General features: G+C 41.4%; 1 protein-coding gene across 1 annotated transcript in view; it reads left to right on the forward strand.

The window, feature by feature from the left end:
- Nucleotides 1-17,161, forward strand: part of IQGAP3 (IQ motif containing GTPase activating protein 3) — a 2,364,408-nt gene that overhangs the window by 585,128 nt on the left and 1,762,119 nt on the right. The gene's annotated exons all lie outside the window — the stretch shown is intronic.

Genomic DNA, 17,161 nt, shown 5'->3' on the forward strand with positions numbered 1-17,161 from the left:
ACAAGACAGAACCTCCTTACCTGACATGCATCTTAATTTGGCAGTGCGGAAACTGAATGCTTGGCTTCCAAAGATTAATCCGTAACCTGATATGATGTGGATAGCTTTGGTCCTTCTGGATGAAATTTGATTTTTTGACTTAGACTAAGTCATCTGTTTGAACCCATATTTTCCTGGAAGATGTTTGCTTTCCTAAAATATTGTTTTTTTGTGTCGTTTTTAAACTTTATTAACTCCATAAACTATATTACGTTCATGTGCAATCCTCATGCAAGGTGCACCATATCTCGCTTTCCTAAAATATTGTTTTTTTGTGTCGTTTTTAAACTTTATTAACTCCATAAACTATATTACGTTCATGTGCAATCCTCATGCAAGGTGCACCATATCTCATCAGTGGTTGGATGCTTCATTTCCTACCCCATACGTATTTTCCCACATTAGTTCCCCTTTGGGTTCATCCTGTCCTCACAACTGGTATGATCTTCTCTATTTCAGTATTCTAATACTTCTTTCCATTGCTTTTTCATTTTTCCCTCCTTCCTTTCCTTATTCTAGCCAGTTTCTGCCATCTTTTCCCCATGTCTAAGAACTGTTGCGTGATTTGTGCTTCTCTACAGTTTGTTTTTGTCCTTGCCAGTTTTGAATGGTGATGGTTTTAACTTCAGTACTTGGCAGTTTGACAGTATTAATTTATCAGTCTGTACAGATGTCCTCTTTCTTTATGCCATGTGTACAGAATTCCCAAATGTGATTTAATTACTTTTGTAATGTCTCTCCCCAGATCTCCTGTGCCTGCTTCTAGACTTATTGTGCCGTCCACAGTCTTGGAGCATGTGCTTCATTTCTCCTTCTTCCTGCTGACATCTCCAGCATCTAGCATCCTCCTTTCTGCCTTCCTCTACCAGTCTCATGTGATTAGATACCATTTGTGCAGAATTCCCGGGCTTTAATTTCCTGCATCGTGTTCTTTTAGCTTGTGCCTCATTGCCTGAATGTCTTCTGCCAGCATTTTGCAAGTCCCTTCCATCCTTCCTCTCTTTCCCAGTTCTTTCCTTTAATGCTTTATAGATCTGTTTGCCTCAACATCTTCCATTTCATCCAGCGTGCCATCCTCTTTCCTTTTGCCTTTCTTTCCTACCTGTTCCAGTCTTCTACTGCTCTCTCTGTATCTTCTTTTTTTCCAGGTCTCCCAGAGAACTAAGTAGTTCCACCACTGTATTCTATATTTTTGTATTAACTCCTCCATTGTTTTAAAACTTTCCTACATAATCCTTTTCTCTGAATACCAAATCTTCCTATTGAGTTATTTCTTTTCTTCTGTAGATTTCTTCATTTTTCTTTGCTGTATTCCCCCCCTCACTTCTGTTGCATATAGTTTTTGAGGTTCACTTCACCCCTCTTCACACATTTCCATTTCTTTTAACACTGCTTCATTCATGTTGCTCAGTAAGTTTCTCTGTCTCCCTCTCCCTTACTGTTTGTGTAATTTCCTTTTGTTTCTATCCTGTGAATGATGTTACATGTTGGTGCATATGTTGGGATGTGTGGGGCCTTTCAGCCCCCTCTTTTCTTATTAATTTTCATTTTTACCTTGCTCACACTTTTCCCTTGCCGTTATTAGCACAGTCCTCTGTCTTTTTTCATTTGTTGTAGCTTTTTGTCCTCAGGGTCTCATATATGTTGTAGAGTAGGTGGAGGATTATTTGTGGGATCAGCCATGCAGTGTGTAAGTTTTCTCCACCCTCTTTGGAAAGTATCCCTTACCTTTCCCCCCCAGTTTATCTAGATATTTCCCCTCTTCTCTCTCTCTGAACCCAACATAGAGGTCTGAATACTTGGAGATCTGTTTTCCTAATCTTACTACTACATTTTCCAAGAGATTTTCTGTTCCATTGTCCAGTTTTGGTAAGAAACAAAGTATAATTTCAGTAGAATACTGTTAAGCAGATGTTTAAAAAGCAATGGCAGGGAATTTCCAAAAATAAAGCAGGAAGTCTACAGAACAAAGGACAGTCAAACAATTGAGAATGACAATATAATAGACCTTGTCCCCACCCCTCCACCACCTTGGCCATGCCTTACCCCTTCCAGAGAGAATGAATCTCCATTTCTCTCTTTGGCAATAGACTATGTCAAACAAACGAGTCCTGAATGTGATCCACCTAGGATACAAATGGCATTGGAAGGAAAATCCTCCATTTAAAAGGATTCCTCCTCATCTGACAAACAAAACCGCTCTTTCCTCATTTCCTACATAATATGCTCTCTCTGGGGTAATATAACTTGTTCCTTCTCTCTTAATAAGAGAAAGAGGTTTTACTCTGGAATGTTTTTGGTACCAAAGAAAGAAAATTCCTGGTGACCATTTCTGGATCGATCTTCCTTGAATCAGTTTATGATGGTGCCCAGTTTAAAAATGCTTTCACTTCACAACCTGTTGGCCCTTCTTTCTCATTTGAGTCTTCTAGTAACCTTAGATTTAAAAGAAGCATATCATCACATTCCATCCAGATTTCAGGCATTTCTTAAGGTTTTGTCTGTCTGGATTACATTCTTCATTCTCCGTTCTCTGCCTTACCTTTTGAGCTAGCTACTTCTCCAGTTCTGTTCATGAAGTGTCTAGCCCTTGCTTATAGCTCATTGCAGGGTACAGGGTATCCACATTTTCCATATGTAGATGGCTTGCTTATCTCTGAAGTGTCTTTTTCAAAGTATTAGGAATATTTCGCCTGTATAAGAGATCTCCTACACATGCTGGGATTCCAAGAGAACATTCAGAAGTCTTTTTTTTATTCCATCACACTGGTTTGTGTTTCTGGGGTGACTGCTCGAATACCTCAGTACAAAGAACCCCCCCCACAAAATAAAATAGACCCATGTTTGTCCATTTCAAGTGTTTTACACTTTGACCGTCACAGCAAGAGAATTAATCAGGATTCTGGATCTCATGATATCTGAGTCATGATACCTCTGGCAGGACTCCACATAAGAAAGATGCAACAGTATTTGAAGTCTGTTGTGTCCCAGCACCATTATCTTTTAAATTCTAGTTTTTGGATTTGTAAGAAGAGAAAACACTTGATGGAGACATCAAAGGTCCCCTGAATCGACAGACGCTTCAGACACTGCTTGGGAAGCAGTGTCAAGATGGCTAAAAGTGCAAGGTATCTGGGACAGCAAGGACTCAACTCTGATAATCACCTTTGGTCCCCAGGACCACGTCAAGTTGATACAGACAATACCACAGAGATGTGGGGGAACTAGATTTTACCCCCTGTGCAGACTATCCATGTTAGCATGAGAGAGAGGTTTACAGCATAGTCTTACTCAACAGACAGCTTATCGGAGCAAAATCATGTTAGACGAGCTGAGCAGGACAAAGGCAGACCCTCACAAAACTAGATCGGGGTACTCCAGGGATTGCTGCATCTGTGTTTAAGTAGACCTTTTCGCTACTTCTCTGAGCAATCATCTGGCAAAAAAATTTGCTCCTGAACTTCATGCAAGAAGGCCTGGAAGACAGATGCCTTTTCTTTTCATTGTACAGGAATGTTATGGTGACTTCCTTCTGGTCCAGATGGTTCTTCCTTTTGTAGTTGGCCAGGGGCAATTATCACAATCTTCCACACAGACTGGATCTACTTACACAACAGTGGTTCTCCCTTTTGTAATTGGCCATGGGCAATTACCTCAAACTTCCTCACAGACTGGAACGACTTCTACAAGAACAGGGGTGCTTGAACTATCTTGACCGCAAACAACTTCAAATGACTTGCTTGCATGACAGTCTCAATATATTTTAAGCATTTGATCAGAAGTTGCTGTTTTCATTTGATTTTCAACCTGAGGGACTCTGATCCGGCACATATCTGACTCTGCTGCATACTCCAGCATCGAATCCAAAGTCCAAGCTTCTCCCCTACCCGTAATGCCCCACTCTTCCTCTTCCCATCAGAGCCCTTTTGACGCTCATTTTGAACAGCAGCGATTTTTCCATTGTTCCAAGCTCCGGTTTTCATAAGTGCTTTTTTTGGGTTCCCTTTTCCATCTTTTCTCTTTCAACCTAGCCCGGACCAGTCCGGCTCGGACATTTATTCCAGGTTTTTTTTTTTTTTTTTTTTTTGGTGCTAAAGAAAATGGGGGACTTGAAACCCATTCTAGATCTTTCAACCCTGAACCTGTCAGTTGCCAAGACATAATTCCGGATGGTCACCCTTCAATCCATTCTGCCCTTCCTGCAGATGAATGACTGGATGTGCTCGATGAACCTTTAGGATGTGTACTACCATATCAAGATGGACATACGCTCTTGGAAGTTCCTCTGTTTCCAGCTGGGAGCCAGTCATTTTCAATTCATAGTGCTCCCCTTTGGTCTCATCACCCCCCTCCAGGTGTTTACCAAAGTGATGGCGGTAGTGGCAGCTCACCTGAGGCTGCAGGCTTTTCAGGTATTTCCCTACCTGGACTATTGTCTCCTCTCCGCTCCCTCCAAGCATGGGCTGACTCAGGCGAAGGATCATCTCCTTCAGATTGCTCAGTACCTGGGTATTACCATAAACCCAAACAAGTCCCAACTGGCACCAGTGTATGTACTGGATTTCATAGGTGCTCGACTAGAAACTCCTCGGGGCAAAGTGTTTCTACCTCCAGACAGACTTATCACTCCACCATTATGTGCTGTACATTCTTCAAGCCCAATTTCCACCAGCTCGCTTAGTTCTTTGGGCGTTGGGGTCCATGGTGGCCACAATCACTCTCGTCCTAACTGAGTGCCTCCATATGAGGGTTCTGCAATGGACCTTAGCGGTTCAATGGTCTTTGCTGGACCTTCCTTTGTCACATCCTGTTCAACTGTCTCATGTTTGCAGGGACTCCCGTCTTTGGTGGCTCCAATCCCTGGATCCCCTTCATGGACGTTCGTTCTTCCCTCTCCTGCAATCACTGTGACCACTGAGCTTCCCTGCTCAAGTGGGGGGGTATTGCTTTGGAAGGATGATCCAAGGCATGTGGTCCTCTCTTGAGACCGACCTGCATATTACTGTCCTGTAGATGAGGGTGGTGCTTTTGACGTTGCAAGCTCTTCATGCCTTTCTTCCTCCTAGGGCTATTGCCATACAGACGGACAATATGTCAGTAGTCTGGTACATCAACAACCGGGGAAGCCAGATCTTATCCTCTTTGCCGCAAGGCCATGAGATTGTGGGTGTGGGTGTGGGTGATCTCCTCCACTGGCTGTTTTCTGGTGGCAATGCACATTCCGGAGAAGTCCAACATTCTGGTGGACAGGCTCAGCCGTTCTTTTCTGATGCCTTAAGAGTGGTCTCTGAATCCATCAGTAGCAGGCAAGGTCTTTCTAAAGTGGGGCCAGCCTTGCTGTCATCTCTTCATCTCTCCTTCCAGAGCAAAGTGCAGTGAGTATTTCGCAATGATACCCCTCCGAGGGAGTCCCCCAGAGACGCTGTAGCCCTCTGGTCTACTGTACGTCTATCCTCCGCTTCCTTTAATTCCCAGGTTCATTCAGAAAGCTCCATGGCTGGGGAGCTCAGTGATTCCCATTGCCCCTTCATGGCTTTGCCAAGTTTGGTTCCCCACTCTGTGGTCTCATGTAGTGTGTCCTCCTTGCACTCTAGATATGGTTCTGGATCCAATTATGCACCCTTCAGGGTTTCCTCACAAGACTTAGCCTGAAGCTGCTCCAATTGCCATGATAGAATAGACTCTTGGGCTGTCTTCTCCTGTTAAGATCCTGGTTGTGGCTCACAAAACTTCTACCAGGAAGGTCTGTTCAATAAGTGGAAGCGTTTTTCGATCTGGGCTTCTCAGCATGACCAGGATCCCTTTACTGCATCAGTCTCCGCCATTTTGGAGTTTTTGACGGACATTTTTAATCGTGGCGCTAGTTTCTCTACGGTTAAGGTCCAGTTAGCAGGGATTTCCATTTTCCACATATGTGAAAATTCGGCTTCCTTGGCTTCTTCTAAACTCTGTAAGGCCATTCTGAAAGGTACATTTCTACTTAGGCCCCTGGTTAAGGAACACACGCCCCCTTGGGATCTTACCCTTGTTCTGCGAGCCTTGGTTTCCCCCAATTTGAACCAGCTGCCACGGTTGATTTGCAGTTTTTGTTATGGAAGACTGCCTTTTTGTAGGCAATTATCTCAGCCAAGCGGGTTTCTGAAGTTCAAGCATTATCTGTCAAGCCTGCTTATCTGGCCTTTCATAAGGACAGGGTTTTCCTGTGGACCAATCCATCTTTCCTGCCGAAGGTGGCTTCAGAATCCAATATCAACCAGGTCATTAATTTGCCTGTTTTCTTTCCAAATTTCTAAAATAAAGAGCAGTACAAATTGCACTAGTTAGATGTGCACAGGCAGCTGCATTTCTACCTGCATAGAACAAAAATTTTCTGTAATTCGGATCAGCTTTTTGTTTCCTTTTATAAACCTTACTTGGGGAAACCTGTTTCTAATTTTACAATTGCGCGATAGATTTCAGAGTGCATTTCTTTATCCTATTGAGCCAAAGGTTTGTCTCCACCAGGACATGTCCTAGTAAATGAAAATGGAACACACAAACACAGAAGTAGATGTACACCAGGTATAATTTAATCCTGGTACCTCGGCTATTCGCCTTCAAGGGATATTTTACTTACAAAAACACCAGCATTATATATGAAAAATGTAATTAGTTAATTAGATCCAATAAATTATTTATCTCACATTGTTACCAAAATACAAATTCCTACATACCCTAATCCAATATAGAACAGTATTTTAAAGTGACAGTACCATTGTATTCTTATATGTATCTGCATATAAATTCAAAATCCTATAATGTAAAGACTGAAAATGGGTCAAACTAAATCTCACTAAAACATAAGTATCAATAAACATTTTAATAGAAATTCATAGATACTTCCTGGTTTAGTCCCCCTGGATATAAACTACCATAGTTAAGGATAAATGATGTCCCCAAATAATTAAGTCTAGAATGAAATCCCTCGGTGCTTCAACTTTGGCCAGAATACTAAAAAAATAAAGATGAACCATCTCCCTGATGTACACATGAAAAATGATTAGCAATCAGATTCTCCCTTTTATTATTCCTAATATCTAGGAGATGTTCCCCAATTCTTATTCTGGTCATCCATTTGGTTTGCCCTACGTACCATCTAATACTCTCACAGCCACATCCCAAAATATAAACCACCCCGCAGGGCTTACAATTGAATCTCCCCGTTGTATAATACAACCTCCCATTAATAATAGCACCTGAGAGATTTCTGACTCTGGAACACAGGTTACAATTACCACAGGGGAAAGTTCCTTCTCTCATATATGGCCCCCACTGCAAAATAGGTCTGTTCAGTAGTTCTCTAAGATTAAAAAATCTTCCATAAGAAAAAAATACCCTATCAGGGAAAATAGTACCCAAGAATTCATCAGAACAGATCATGGGCCAAAGTTGTTTAACAATATGTACAACCTTCTCAGAAAAAGGACTATATTTTATAACATAAAAAATATTTTCCTTGGTTGGATTGGAAAAACAGGCCCCCTTCCCTGTATAAGGTTTAGAACTACTAGAACTAACTCTGTGCCTAGCTGTTTTTAAATTCTCTTTGGAATATCCCCTGTTCAGTAGTATGTTCCACCTCATCTTAGAATATCTCCCTAAGATGTTCCTGACAGGTGTTATTCCAAATTTGTTTAAATTCCCCACAGGGTAATGCTTCAATCAAATGAGAGGGATGCATGCTCGAGGCATACAAAAAACTTGACTGCCGTGGGTTTATGAAAAGGCTTATATTGAATCTTCCTGTCCTTGTCCACAAACAGACATACGCCCAAGAAGTTAATATTTGCCTTCTCTGCTTGAAAACTAAATTTTAACCCATGCTGATTAGCATCGAGTCTCTCAAAAAATGTTAAAAAATTCGCAAAGGGGCCTTTGCAAATAAAAAGTAAATCATCTATAAAGCGTTTATATTTAACAACGTTATGTTTAAAAAATATCCGTGGTATACATAAATTGATTTTCAAATTCGTCCATATAGAGATAGCATACGAAGGGGCATAAGCTGCCCCCATCGCAGTACCCCTGTGTTGCAAAAACACCTTATTATCAAATAAAAAATAATTATGACACAAGCAAAGTTCCAACAGTTCTATGATATAAAAAGAATGTGGGCCCTCACCAAGGGTTTTTCCAACCGCTTCCAGCCCCCATTTTCCCTCCATGTTTGTATAAAGTGAAACCACATCAAGACTCACCCAAAAATAAGTGGCTTGCCACTCCCAAGTTTTTGATACAATTACACAAATCATGACTATTTTTAATACATGATGGAACCTTATTAACATAAGGTTTCAATAAATAATCCAAAAGGAAACCTACATTATACATAAAAGAACCCCTGCCTTAGACAATAGGTCATCCAGGGGGGTAAAATATATCCTTGTGTATCTTAGGAATGGCAAAAAATATGGAGTCAAGGGGGTCTGGAATATAAAGCTTTTTAACATCCTGGTTTGTCAAAAAACCCAATCTCTCACCTTTCTCGAAAAGCTCACATAAAGATCTATTAAAGCTTTTAACTGGGTTAGTGGGAAGACAAGTATAATCATTAACTTGTCCCAGTAAATTCCCCACCATTTTGTTATATTGAACTTTATCCAAAAGCACCCAATTACTCCCCTTATCCACTTCCTTAAATACTATGTTTTTTTTACCTGCATCCGTAGTTCCTTCAGTGCCCGCCATTCCATCTTTCTTAAATTAAAATTATTAACCTTGAACTTTTTAAATTCCTTTTCAGTAATAATCTCCCCTTCAGTTTTATCAACTTTGGATGAAATTTCTTTCATTTTTACATTCTGTACTGACACCGGAAAGTTTCAGTTCTTCCACATTGACAATTTCTTTATGCAGTTTCTCACTATTTCTAGCATTCCGTTTTATCAAAATTTTGAGCCAACCAAGAGTGCATTCAAGAGACACCAGTCTCCACTCATCCTCATCAAATTCTCCAGCTAGCAGCTGGTCCACCCTTAAAGCACAGGGAGTAGTTCTCAGGCTCAAATACTTTTCTAACAACTTAGTGTCATAATACAAACTTAATTCTTTGCACAGCTGGAGAATTGAATAGTTGTAATGTCTATTGCTAATGCAAACAACTCTGATTATGATGATTTGTTAAATTTATCGATTTATGAATATGGTAACAGTATTTTAGAAAATGTGATAGAAAATGGTGTTCAAACAATTTGGATGTTTTCAATACAGGATATGGTCGCAAAAAAGTCCCCACATTACCTTTCACTTACAGCACCTTTTCTCCCCCCAAGATATATCAGTTAATCTGTAGTTTTGAAAGGTTACTATATTTTAACATTGAAAAGGAATTTAAAAAGTTCAAGGTTAACAATTTTAATTTAAGTAAGATGGAATGGCAGGTGCTGAAGGAACTACGGATGCAGGCAAATAACATAGTATTTAAGGAAGCGGATAAGGGGGTACTTGGGTGATTTTGGATAAAATTCAATATAGCAAAATGATGGGGGATTTATTGGGACAAGTTCATAGGTAGGTACTAGGCTATCAGCCCAAGGGCCTAAGTAAGTATAGCCAACAAGGTTCCTTGGCTTACGCCACCCACAAGTGATCCTCGGGATGTATTTCCTATTTCCCATCCACTCAAGATTTTTCTTGTAGAATGCTAATGAGGAGCTTTGCTTAACATAGATGGACAGCTTGTTCAGAGTATAGGAAGTCTCTGGGACAGGAAACTATCCCTCCAGCATGTCCTGTTTATTGTGGTGACAATGTTTAGGTCCCTAGAGTGTGTAGCTCGGAGGGATTGGTATTTCTTAATATGTAGCATGTCCAACAGCTCTGGGTTTAACATAGCTTTATATGTTAGGCAGAGATCTCCTTGGAGTAGGCACTATGCTACAGAGTAAAGCTGGAGTTTTTTGAGACGGTCAGTGTAGGGTATCTGAGGCCAGTAATCCTCTTTGTGAGGCACTTCTGTGGCCTTTCCAGCTGCGGTCTTGTGAGGTACATTCCAAAAGGGTTGTTGTACTCTGTAATGGGTCTAATCAGTGCCGAGTAGAGGGAAACAATGACCTCTTTTTTCCTGGATGAGAACCATTTTGTGATGAGGTGTGCCACATAGAAGGATTTCCTGACTACTGTGGCAATGTGATTATTAAAGGAGAGACTACTGTCCACCTGGGTCCCAAGGTCTCATCACACATTTGGCGTTAAGTAGACTGCCGTTTATGTGGTAGTTCGTGGGTACAGAGTTTTTACCAAAGGGGATGACTGCTCTTTTTGGCATTGAACTTGAGGCCATGCATCTGACACCAGGCATCTGTCTCAGTGAGGCCCTTCTCTAGGATGTCCACATCATTTGGGGACTCTACTATGGCTCCTAGTTTGCCATCATCTGTGAACTTCATTAGCCAGAGGCCTTCTGTGTTAGCCAGTACTTCAGAGAAGTAGATACAAACAGGAGAGGTCCCAGGACTTAACCCTGTGGTACTCCACTTGTCACTGGGTTGAAGTCAGATTTGGAGTCTGTAACTTTTACAGTGTGGGTTCTTTCAGTGAGCCAGTTGGCAACCCATCTTGTGACATAGGGATTTATACCTAGTTTAGTGAGTTTAGCTATAATTCCAGAATGGGGGATAGTGTCAAAAGCTTTGGAGTGGTCAAGATAGGCTGTGTGAACCACCTTACCCTCGTCTACGGCTTTGGTGACTGCCTCAAAGAAGTCATTAGGGTTTAGAAGGCATGATCTGCTTTTCACAAACCAGAAATGGGTGGGGTCCAGAGTTTGAAGGTTGCCAATGTCTTTGTTTATGAGTTCCATGATGATACGTTCCATGGCCTTGCAGACCAGGCTAAAAGGGCGATATTTCCCAGGATCAGTGGTGGCTCCCCCTTTGTCGAGTGAGATATCTGTTGCTGTGCACCATTCAGTGGGCAGAAAGCCTGACGTGAGACTTTGATTGAACATGGTGTTTAGGTGGGGAGCAAGTTTATTCTGAGGTTCGTGTAAAACGCAGCCTGGGATGTTGTCCGGTCCCATGGATGCTGTGTTATTGGTTTTAGAGAGTGCAGCTTTTACCTGCATAGATGTGATTACAGGGACTCTGCATTCTCCCTGTATAGACATGGGCCCTTCAGGGGGAGAGGGGGGTAAAGTTATCACTGAACCTATCTGCCAGGATGTTGGCAATATCGGTTGGTTCTGTAATGTTCGTGCGGTTGTGCTGCAGCTCAGAGCAGATCTGGGTGTTGCCATTGAGATTCTTGACATAGCTATACAATGCTTTGTGGTTGCCCTTAGAATCAGTGGAGATTTTGTTTTCGTAGCTAGCTTTGGAGGCTCTTATAAGGGATATCAGCTTCTTACTGAGGCTGACCAGGGAGCTCCTCTACTCATGGGATTTTACTCTCTTTTGCAACTGTTTCTTCCTTCTGTTGTAGAGTTTGTTTATGGCAGGGGGCCACCAGATTGGCTTCCTTTTTTTGGAGGATAGCGTCTTGGTTCTGTTTGGGATAGCACGATCCATGCACTCGTGTAAGTGCTTATAGAGTGCATTTGTGTAGGATTCAGCAGTCATAATTGTATTGTCCATCTGCATGGGTGTCATGAAGTTTGCCACTTCTGTCTTAAGAAGCATGAAGTTGGCTTTGGAGAAATTTTTACCATGGTTTCCTTAATGGTTGGTGGGGGTGGGATGCGGATATCTAGGGTGATTAGCTTATGGTTGGATCTGACCAACGAGGAGTTGATTTCAGGTGTGGAATACCGGTCCCTCATATTGGTAAAGACTAGGTTTAGGATATTGTGTCTTCTGGTGGGGGTGTGGATAAGTTGATTCAGGGCATTGGAATTTATGAATTCCAGAAAACGTTGAGCGTAGGAGTTGATACACGAGTAGTTTTCCCAGTTAATGGTGGGGTAGTTGAAATCATCCATTATTAGGGTGTTTGGTTGAACCCTAATATTTTCCAGTATATCAAGAAAAGAGGAGTGGGAATCCTGGGGCATGGTGGGGGATCTGTAGCAAGCTACAATTTGCATTGCAGTTTTGCCCAGAGTTAGCTGCACTTGGATAACTTTGGATGCATTATGCTGCACAACTAGCCTGGAGGTTTGGATATTCTTAATGAATATGGACACACCTCCGCCTTTGGTGTTCTGCTCCAGGTTAGATCGCCAAAAAGTGTGGTATGAGTTATTGCCTGATAATGCAGGGGTGTTCTCTAGAGTCTTGAACCAGGTCTCAAGTCACTGCACAGGTATCGATTTCTCCAGTTTAAGGAGTGCCTCGAGTGAGTGCATTCTGAGATTTAGACTTGTAGCATTAGCATTACCCTCAGTTTTTGCTTGCCTGTTCTTGTTACGGTGGTGAATTTGTCATTTGAACCTTGCCTATAAAAGGCACTATAGGGGGCGGCAAGAGCCTTGGCCAATATCCTGAATCCTAGGGGCAACAGGTGCAGGCCATCTCTGGCAAAGTATCATGGTCTGTCGACCATGTCATCCCAGGCAGACAGATACTGGATCCCCTTAGAATGACACCAAAAGCTTAGCCAATTGTTGAAGTCAGTCATTTTGTCGTTGTACTGCGGTATCATTCTGGGCGATGGCAGGATGCTACTCAGGGCTAGGGTCATACATGCCTGGGCTACAAGATCAGAGAGCTCTTCCACGTCTCTTTTCATGTAGTCTAGGGAGGTAAGTCTCAGGTCGTTCACACCAACATGGACAATGACAGAGTCATATTTGTACTTGTTGTGGAGTGACCTGAGTGCGTGGGTTATGTGGCGGATCCTGGCACCCGACAGGCAGCTGACAGTAACCTTCTCCTTGTTTAGCCTGGTGAGTGGGACATCGGTGTGCCTGACTATAGAGTCACGTATGACTAGTGTGTTGTGTACGTTGGTTTGCCTTATGGGCTGTAGTTTATTGGCACACTGGGTCTATGGGCTATGTGTTATTTGTGTTGTGTTGTAGGGGGTGCAGGTTGCTTGCATTTCTGCTTTGGAAGAGTCTGTTGCTTGAGCAGATTATTATTGAGAATGCCTGCGAATGTTTTTGTGTTTTTGTGTGTGGATTTTGGTGGTGTATGTTTAGTGGGATTTGTGAGCTTTATGTGATGTGTGGTGCAAGTGTTTACCTTCTCCTCTTGACTGTGAAGTTTAGTCATGGTTGGAGAGAGCTTTACCTCCAATTTGGCTAGATAAATGCATTTCTCACAGGTTGTGGTGATGGCTGGTCGGAGGAGAGGGCTGTCTGTGTATATGAGGCAATTGCTACATTGCCTCAAGATGCCCAGATTCATCAGATCGACAGGAGAGAACACTGGTAGCTGACCCTTGGACATGCCTGAATAAAAAACTACTTTCCTCTACACAGGTGAGGAAAATTAATATAAGAGCTGTTTTTCTCTAAGCAAGTGAGGAAAGTAAGTAGAAAAACTGTTTTCCTCTATGTAAAGAGGAATGTTGAGTGATGTAGTAATTTGTAGCTTATTTTGTGCTAACAACAAATTCTGAACAAGTGCTGAGCACGAATAAGCAAATTCAAGTGCGAAAATAAGAACCTGTACCTGGATCTTGTGGTTGGTAGGCTACATAGTGCTTACCACTCCCACTGATAAGCTAGAATGCTTCCCTCCAACACAGAAAGGTTTGGGGGCTCAGAAGCTTACAAACAGTCCTGGATACAGCAAATCTGTATCTGGACTAGACTAGTTACAGGAAAGGTGAGGAAACAAGTGCAAACGCGGGCTTTTAAACCAGAAAGTTGAAAGAGATGGAAAAACTGCCCAAATAGCCAATAAACTACAATTTCTGGGCCAGAAACCACTCTTGCGGTAGATAGGCTACCTAGTGATTACCACTCCCACTGATAAGCTAGAAGGCTTCCCTCCAACACAAAAAGGCTTGGCGGGCTCAGAAGCTTACAAACAGTCCTGGATACAGCAAATCTGTATCTGGACTAATGATTATAGTTGTCTTCCCACAAACTCGGTTAAAAGCTTTAATAGATCTTTATGTGATCTTTTGGAGAAAGGTGTGAGATTGGGTTTTTTGACAAACCAGGATGTTAAAAAGCTTTATATTCCAGACCCCTTGACCCCATATTTTGTGCCATTCCTAAGATGCACAACGATAAATTTAACCCCCCTGGATGACCTATTGTCTCAGGCAGGGGTTCTTTTATGTATAATGTAGGTTTCTTTTTGGATTATTTATTGAAACCTTATGTTAAGGTTCCATCACATATTAAAAATAGTCATGATTTGTGTAATTGTATCAAAAACTTGGGAGTTTCAAGACACTTATTTTTGGGTGAGTCTTGATGTGGTTTCACTTTATACAGACATCGAAGGAAAATGGGTCTGGAAGTGGTTGGCAAAACCCTTGGTGAGGGCCCACGTTTTTCTTATAGAACTGTTGGAATTTTGCTTGAGTCATAATTATTTTTTATTTGATAATAAGGTCTTTTTGCAACGCAGGGGTACTGTGATGAGGGCAGCTTATGCCCCTTCGTATGCTATTCTCTATATGGACGAATTTGAAAAACAATTTATGTATACCACAGATTTTTTTAAACATAAAGTAGTTACATATAAATGCTTTATAGATGATTTACTTTTTATTTGCAAAGGACCTTTTGAGAATTTTTTTTAACATTTTTTGAGGGACTCTACTAATCAGCATGGGTTAAAATTTCGTTTTCAGGCAGAGAAGGAAAGTGTTAACTTCTTGGACCTTTGTCTGTTTCTGGATAGGGACAGGAAGATTCAATGTAAGCCTCTTCGTAAACCCACGGCAGTGAACAGTTTTTTGTATGCCTCGAGCATGCATCCCTCTCATTTGATTGAAGCATTACCCTATGGGAAATTTAAACAAATTTGGAATAACACCTCTTAGGAACATCTTAGGGAGATGTTCTTAGATGAGGTGGAATATAGACTACTGAACAGGGGATATTCCAAAGAGAATTTAAAAACAGCTAGGCATAAAGTTTGTTCTAGTAGTTCTAAACCTTATACAAGGAAGGGGGCCTTTTTTCAATGCAACCAAGGAAAATATTTTTTATGTTATGAAATATTGTCCTTTTTCTGAGAAGGTTGTACATATTGTTAAACAACGTTGGCCCATGATCTGTTCTGATTAATTCTTGGGTATTATTTTCCCTCATAGGGTAATTTTTTTCTTATGGAAGATTTCTTATTCTTAAAGAACTATTGAACAGACCTATTTTGCAGAGGGGGCCATATATGAGAGAAGTAACTTTCCCCTGTGGTAATTGTCACCTGTGTCCCAGAGTCAGAAATCTCCCATTATTAATGGGAGGTTGTATTATACAACTGGGCGAATCAATTGCAAGTCCTGCGGGGTGGTTTATATTTTGGGATGTGGCCATAGCCGGCCTTGGGCATAGGCCAACTAGGCGGCTGCCTAGGGTTCCGCTCTAGCAGGGGTGCTTTTCCAGTAAACTAGATGGTGTAAATAGTCCAGGATGGGGACACCATGTGATGTGGAGGGGGGCGCTGTGGAGCCCTTTTGCCTAGTGCACCACTTGATTTAAGGCCGACCCTGGATGCGGCTGAGGAGTATTAGATCGTACCTAGGGCAAACCAAAAGGATGGCCAGAATAAGAATTTGGGAACATCTCATACATAGTAGGAATAATAAAAGGGAGAGTCCGATTGCTGATTATTTTTCATGTGTACATCAGGGAGATGGTTCATCTTCATTTTTTTAGTATTCTGGCCAAAGTTGAGGCACCGCGGGATATATTCCATTCTAGAGTTAATTATTTGGAGACATCATTTATCCTTAACTATGGCACTTTATATCCAGGGGACTAAACCAGGAAGTATCTATGAATTTGTATTCAAATTTTTTTGATACTTATGTTTAAATGAGATTTAGTTTGACCCATTTTCAGTCTTTATATTTTGGGGTTTTGAATTTATATGCTGATACATATAAGAATAGAATGGTACTGTCACTTTAAAATACTGTGTTTATATTGGGTTAGGGTATGTAGGAATTTATATTTTGGTAACATTGTGAGATAATTGACTGATTAATTTATTTGATCTAATTAATCACATTTTTCATATATAATGCTGGTGTTTTTGTAAGTAAAATATCCCTTGAAGGCGAAGAGCCGAGGTACCAGGATTAAATTATACCTGGTGTACACACCTACTTTTGTGTTTGTGTGTTTAATTTTCATTTCTCTTGAGGATATCTCTTCTGCGGCAACCTGGGCATCATCACACACTTTTATTTCTCATTATAAATTGTATCTTCTTTCCAGGAGCAGGGCATCTTTTGGTGCAGCCGTGCTCTGGAATATCCTTCCATGCGGACCTCCCAGGATTTTATTGGTAGCTGGGGGACTCTGTCCCTCAGGTGGAAGATCAAATGAAAACAACAGCTTCAGATTATTAAGTTATGTACTTACCATAATGTTCCATCTGAATTGTTGCTTTTCATTTATCGTCAACCGTCCCTCCCTTCATCTCCCTCCCTTGTGTGGGCTGTGTAGTGGGTAGGACGGAAGAGACATAGCCACTTTGTCCTGGCTAGCTCTCCTTTTGGTAAACCTTTAGTAGGTTGTGTCAGGTTTTATAGGCATGTTGTCTAGGTTAGGATGGTGCTGTTCTGCAACAAACTCGATCTGAGGGGAGGAGGGAGAGCATGGCATTATGGTAGGGGAGGAGCTTGGATTTTGGATTCGATGCTGGAGTATGCGGCCGAGTTGGATCCATGCTGGATCTGAGTCCCTTACGTTGAGTAAAAATGAAAAGCAACAACTCGGATGGAGTGTTATGGTAAGTACATAACTTTTTTTTTTTTTTTTTACTGAGGACATGGAGCAGGAATTAGTCGTATATAAGCAAATGAAAAAGGTTTGCTGTTTAGTGCAATTAAAATTAGTAACAGCCAATCAGGGCCAATGTTTTTCTAGTTTTGCAAAATTGGTGAGCGTTCCCTTACTATGGTCTGTGTTAGCCCACTATCAAGAGTCATTTGTTGGCCATTTCAGCATGTCTGCCCATGAAATCCTCCTCTTTCAAGGCATTCTCATATCAAAAAGGTTTTTGAAAAGGGT

This window comes from Protopterus annectens, chromosome 8.part0 (assembly GCF_019279795.1).
Source record: "Protopterus annectens isolate FY-2018-M chromosome 8.part0, PAN1.0, whole genome shotgun sequence".
Taxonomy (NCBI): Eukaryota; Metazoa; Chordata; order Ceratodontiformes; family Protopteridae; genus Protopterus; species Protopterus annectens.